Source organism: Pantherophis guttatus, chromosome 1, assembly GCF_059756535.1.
Source record: "Pantherophis guttatus breed Tessera chromosome 1, ASM5975653v1, whole genome shotgun sequence".
Classification (NCBI taxonomy): Eukaryota; Metazoa; Chordata; class Lepidosauria; order Squamata; family Colubridae; genus Pantherophis; species Pantherophis guttatus.
Genome location: NC_142063.1, coordinates 28,055,255 through 28,061,254, shown reverse-complemented (window position 1 = coordinate 28,061,254; position 6,000 = coordinate 28,055,255). Strand labels below are relative to the sequence as shown.

The 6,000-nt window shown below is 44.1% G+C and overlaps 1 protein-coding gene across 1 annotated transcript in view; it reads left to right on the top strand.

The window, feature by feature from the left end:
• The first annotated feature begins 4,399 nt into the window (after positions 1-4,399).
• Positions 4,400-6,000, top strand: part of MAP4K5 (mitogen-activated protein kinase kinase kinase kinase 5) — a 99,735-nt gene continuing 98,134 nt past the window's right edge. Inside the window, exon 1 of the mRNA XM_060693837.2 lies at positions 4,400-4,799. The gene's annotated coding sequence lies outside the window, so the exon portion shown is untranslated. The remainder of the gene's footprint in view (positions 4,800-6,000) is intronic.

Below are 6,000 nucleotides of genomic sequence, written 5' to 3'. Positions count from 1 at the left end.
TAAGACCCCTGCCCTCTGGAAGTCTGACAACCAATCAGGATATAGGAACAGGAAACACTAAGGTGGGACCCAAGAGAGGGTATAAAACCAAGGGACTCTCAGCATCTCAACCCTTTTTCCTTTTTCTTCACCCAACATCTTGAAGCATAGGATTGCCTTTTCTGCCCAGAACCTCAAAACCATGTGGTCCTGTCCATCATTAAACCATCTTTCCAAGCAGTCTCCATGTTTCCAGTGTCTTCTTCCCCACTTGGAACTGAACCCAGAAGGACATTTCTTCCAACAATACTGTGTAAACACAGTCACTTGTGATATATTCAGTTAACTGTGGTTGAGTGAGCAATGGTTTAGCACAATATATAAACCTGGTCATAATACAGTGGAAGTTCATGGAAAATGTAAGAAGTCTCACAAAATAGTTTTTAAGAGGAGTTGGGTCATACGTCTCTTTCAAAGGGATTACAATCTTTATTTCCCTGGTCAAGTCGATTTCAGGCAACTACCAGTACTATTAGTTTGTTTGTTTGTTTATCAGCAAGTCAGAATGAGCTTTATTTATTTTCCCATTTTATCCTACCTTTCTGCCTAACCATTAATCAAACAAACCTTATAGGTCATTCACTACTAAACAATCTATAATGGATTAAGTTCAGTAGATCACATGACCATATCCAACGTATGGGAAGAAGAGTGTTAAGATCCATTCATCCTATTCTCTGGTGGCTTCAACAGGAAAACTTTTATTTTTCTGGATTGTTTAGGAGTGAAATGTTTAATTCTTGACTCTTTGATCTTTTGAAAGAAGATACTTTCTCATAAGATCAAAGAGCAACATTATGTTGCCAAGGAGTTATAGTGCTAATGTAAATGGCAACCTAAAAAGACCTTAGATGAAAATGACCTCTGTTTATGTTCACATACAAACACTGACTAAGATCAAGAATAATTTACAATAAAACAAATATTAGTTTTAAAGGCATCACAGGGGATCAAATTCTTTTATGGAAAATTTCTAAAAGGGCAGAGATGGAAGTCTTGCAGTAATTAGTTTTCTTGAAGCTCCAATTAATTACTGCCACATTTAATTTGTAAAAATTGCACTGGTTTCTAATTAACTTTTAAGAAGGTTTAAAGCTTAATTGTTGAAATATATATCCCTAAACCACATGGGAGGAGGATATGTAATAGAACAGTGTTTCTCAACCTTGGCAGATTGAAGATGAATAGATTTCAACTCCCAGAATTCCCCAGCCAGCACAGCTTTGTTAATCTATGATGGCAAAAAATCAGGAGGTGGATATTATAATGTCTAATGATATGTGAGAATAACTTGGAAGACAAGAGGAAGAACCAAAGATTAGACCATAGCAGCTGAATGGGAATGTAGCAGAAGGGACCATCCTTAATTTCTTGGACTGCAAAGGCAAGGGGAGGGGGAAAGAGATATACTTACAGACTTGCAAAATTATTGTCAACCTTATGAGATAGTCCAGAGAAGAAGCACACCCTGAAATGCTAGCTCTAACTTTATTATAAGGTTACATTGATAGAATCTTACAAAACTGAAAATACATCGCCCCCTCCCCTCACCTGTGCACTCCAAGAAACTCAGTGGGGGTCCATTCTGAGACTTTTGACATGCCCCCATTACTTCTACAGACTCGGAGCCTCTTATTTGACTAGTCTAATCTGCAGCTCTTCATCTCCCAAGGCTATTCCCCCATACCATTACAGGTATCTGTCTAATAGATGCTGCCCAGTTCATCAGCTGCATGCAGTGGCTAGATTGATGCAGACCAGAGGTGGTATTCAGCAGGTTCTGACCAGTTCTGGAGAACTGGTAGCAGAAATTTTGAGTAGTTCAGAGAACCGATAAATACCACCTCTGACTGGTCCCACCACCATCTATTCTCTGCCTCCAGAGTCCCATCTGATTGAGAGGAAATGGGGATTTTGCAGTAACCTTCCCCTGGAGTGGGGAGGGAATGGAGATTTTACAGTAACCTTCCCCTGGAGTGGGGAGGGAATGGAGATTTTACAGTATCCTTCCCCTGGAGTGGGGTGGGAATGGAGATTTTACAGTATCCTTCCCCTGCCATGGCCACCAAGCCATGTCATGCCACGCCCACCAAGCCACTCCCACAGAACCGGTAGGAAAAAAAATTGCATCCCACCTCAGATGCAGACCTCTAAGGGACTGTTTTGGAAAAGCAGAACTCTTAATAGATCATTAATAAAAAAAAATTGAATTCACACACATCACAAGGTTACATGCCATCTCAGAAGAGTTCAACAAAGGCTTTCTAGCAAAGAAAAAATGTTAAGTAATAAGGTATTGGTATTTTGTCTGATAGGTAACCTGTATCTGCATAATCAACCTATATTCCTCCTCACCTTATCCCAGTTTAAATCCTATGTTAGTCTGTGTAGCTGATGAAGAGAGCTGAGTTTCAAAAGCGTAAGCCTTTTCCTACAATTTGTTAATTAGGTGATCTAAGAAAGTCATATTGAAATATTCAGATGGCAAAAATCTTGCATCTTTCTGGCTAGGCCTGCTTTGGTTGTAGTTCATAACAGGATGGCTTTTCTCCCTGTATTTGAGGATACCCCTACACTACTTTGTTTAATTGAAGAGGCATCTTTTCACCCAACCTTCCCTATACGAATAACTGAGGCAGTCTGGTTTGTGGCCTTCCATTCTCCTTTCCATTTTAAATCTAGGTGACAGCTTCAGAATTCAGAGATACTTTTTGGACATCTCACTGCCATACTGAAAAAATGGGATTAAAAAACAAGAAGGTAAATACAAACCACGTCCATATTGTTGCCAAGAAAATCTAAACGGATGTACCCATGAAAGACTCTAGGCCAGTGGTTCTCAACCTGTGGGTCGGGACCCCTTTGGGGGTCGAATGACCCTTTCACAGGGGTCGCCTAAGACCATCGGAAAACACATATTTTCAATGGTCTTAGGAATAATTTTATAGTTGGGGGTCACCACAACAGGAGGAACTGTATTAAAGGGTTGCAGCATTAGGAAGGTTGAGAACCACTGCTCTAGGCCAATCTGAATGGATTTTTACAAGCTTTAACTCTTTTAAGGTTGTATTTAATTATACTTTTGAAATAAGATTTCATACCTTTTTGAGATCATTTATGAGCCTTGGTGCTGCAGCAGACTAAAGCACTGTTAAGTAACACCAGCTGCCTGCAATTACTGCAAGTTCAAATCTCACCAGGCTCAAGGTTGACTCAGCCTTCCATCCTTTCGAGGTAGGTAAAATGAGGACCCGGTTCGTGGGGGCAATAAGCTGACTTTGTATAAAAATGAACACTGCTTGAGGGGGGGGTGCGAAAGCCCTACTAAGCAGGTATATACAAAAGTATGAAGGCTATTGCTTAATGCATTGTAAGCCGCCCTGAGTCTCTGGAAAAGGGCGGCATATAAATAGAACCAATAAATAAATAAATAAATAAATAAATAAGTGTGCCATTTAAAAATGATTTGGAATTATTCGATCCAACCTCTCCTTCCTTCCCACTCTGTATATGTGTACTGTAAAGTCCCAAAATATACTTGAGTCACCAGAATGCCAAGAAGAGCCACTGCACTGCACTGTTCTATTATTATTATGTCTCTTCAGTACACACAGACATTTCCTTATATTTGTTACATAGAGTAGCACCTATTGGTGACTGGCTGAGGAGGGTAACTGAGCATGTATTGCTGCTTAAGTTTAAGTTTGTTTATTTTGTCAAGCATATAAAAGATAACAGGTAAAAGTATAAACACAATTTGAATACATGAAAAGAGTACGTAAAAAGGAATATTAGGACAGGGACGGTAGGCACGCTGGTGCACTTATGCATGCCCCTTACAGACCTCTTAGGAATGGGGTGAGGTCAACAGTAGACAGTTTAAGGTTAAAGTTTTGGGGGTTTGGGGAAGAAACCAGAGTCAGGTAGTGCATTCTGCTTGATGAATCCCACCTTTTAAAATTAGGAATACATGCCTACATTTATAAAAAAAACCTCCATGACAGTAAAACCCTTTTGTGTATGTCTTCGTCCTCAAAAACGGGCGTGCGCTGAGAAAGAGTTAGAGAGAGAGAGAGAGAGAGAGACAGGTAAGAGAGATCAACTGTTCCTCAGCATGATTTGATCTAGAAATATGTAAACGGCGCGGTTTCTTTGTGGGGTTGGTCGAGGCTGAGAATAAACATGGATTAAGCCTGCGCGAGGATCCTCTGCCAGGACATCCCTCCATTCATCCAGACCTCAAGCAGCCCGGGCGAAATTTCGTCAGGGAAGCCGGTGAGTCAGTGTTTCTTCCGAAGGGAAAGGAAAGGCAGGCGGGCGGGCGTGCTGGAACCGAGGCCTCTGAGGCTGGGACGGTCGTTTGCCTCGAAAACAGACCCATTCGGAAGACCCACGCCGGGGCGCTGTCGCTCTGCTTAACCCAGGCCCGGCCCTTCTGTATGCCGCCGCCGCCGCCGCCGCCGCGAAGGCGGGACCGAGAGGGCGGGATTCCGGGGAGGAGGTGGCCACGGCGGCGGCTCATCTGTCTGGTGTGGCCCGGCCCGGCGCGGGTTCGAGCGGGCGCGCTAGGAAGCGGGTGAGGCCGAGCAGCTCTGCCCAAGCCGACCAGGCCGTACTTGCGCGGCGGGGCTGGCCGTAGAGCAATTCGCCGGGCCCCCCGCTGACCTCCGCCCGGCCGAGCGAGGCGGGACAAAGCGGGGCCTCTTCCTTCACCTCTGCGACTCCGACCGAAGGAGCTGCCCGACTCCGCTTGGAAAGAGGTGAGACGCCCCGCGGGATCGGGGCCTGCACACGAGGTTGCGGGCTGGGTAAGCGGAGCCTCCTCGATCGCTTCGGCCGCGGCCGGAGGAGAAGGGAGGCGTCCCGCATCGAGCGGGAGAGGCCTCCCCGTGGTGGACCTTTGGGCGAAGAAGCCGAGGAAATTGAATGCGTGGTTCTTGGGGAAGCCGAAGGCTGCAGGATCGGGGGATAATAAAGGGAGGGAAGCAGACGGCAATCCAGGGAAGTATCTCCAAGTCCCCCGTGCAGAGACTGAACAAATCTCTCTCCGGCGTTAAGATGCAGGCTGTACTTGCACAAGGCAAACCATGGTTAAGTGAGCCACGGTGTTTACCCAACTTTGCAGAGCAGAACTGTTCAGTAAAGTAACTCTATTGGCTGACTAGGTTGGCGCAATAGACAGGGACAGAAACTAGTCAATTGCATTTTAGTTTAGCATGTTGCATGACTCTTAACTACATGCTTGGGTGGCAGAGCTGTAGACCTGGGACAAATACACACCTCTTTCTCAGACTTGTTGTGACTGAAAGATATACTTCTGCTTTGTGGCTAAGGCTAACATCAGGCTTGAGCCATTTCATTTGTCAACTTGGCTTGGTGACCAGAAAAGCTCCCTTGCTCTTAAGTCTAAACAGTGGAGGAGGCCAGTGGCTTCCTTTGGCACCCATTGCTAATTTTAAAGAGTGAAAAATAACCAGACGTTCATCAGCTTCTGACATGAGGCCTTTCCCCAGCAGAAGTGCTATTTCCACATCTTGGATGCTGTAGGACCCTATATGAAATTTGCTGTCCTCAATTCCAATCCTTCTGTTTGCTTCTGTTTGCCGTTATCTGACTTCTCTCCAAGATAATGTCTGACAAAGCGTGACAGATTTTATATATTTACTTAGGCAGTGCTGGGATTGGGGTGGGTAGGGATACTGTTTTAAACTAGTGCAGATAAGGATCACTTAAGACGGTTGTATTTATGAGATGGGAAGGATATGAAGGTAATATCACAGTAATGGTATAGAAAAAAATGTTGCCAGGATAGGTTTGTACATAGGAAAGATGCTCAAACTGGTTCTGATGCTGCTATATTATCTAGTCATTCACATCTCTAGCTTTAAGCTTGCTTTGAAAAGATCTAACTCTTTTTATGCAAATTTTCTGAGTCAAAAGCCTGCTGTTTGCAATTTTATC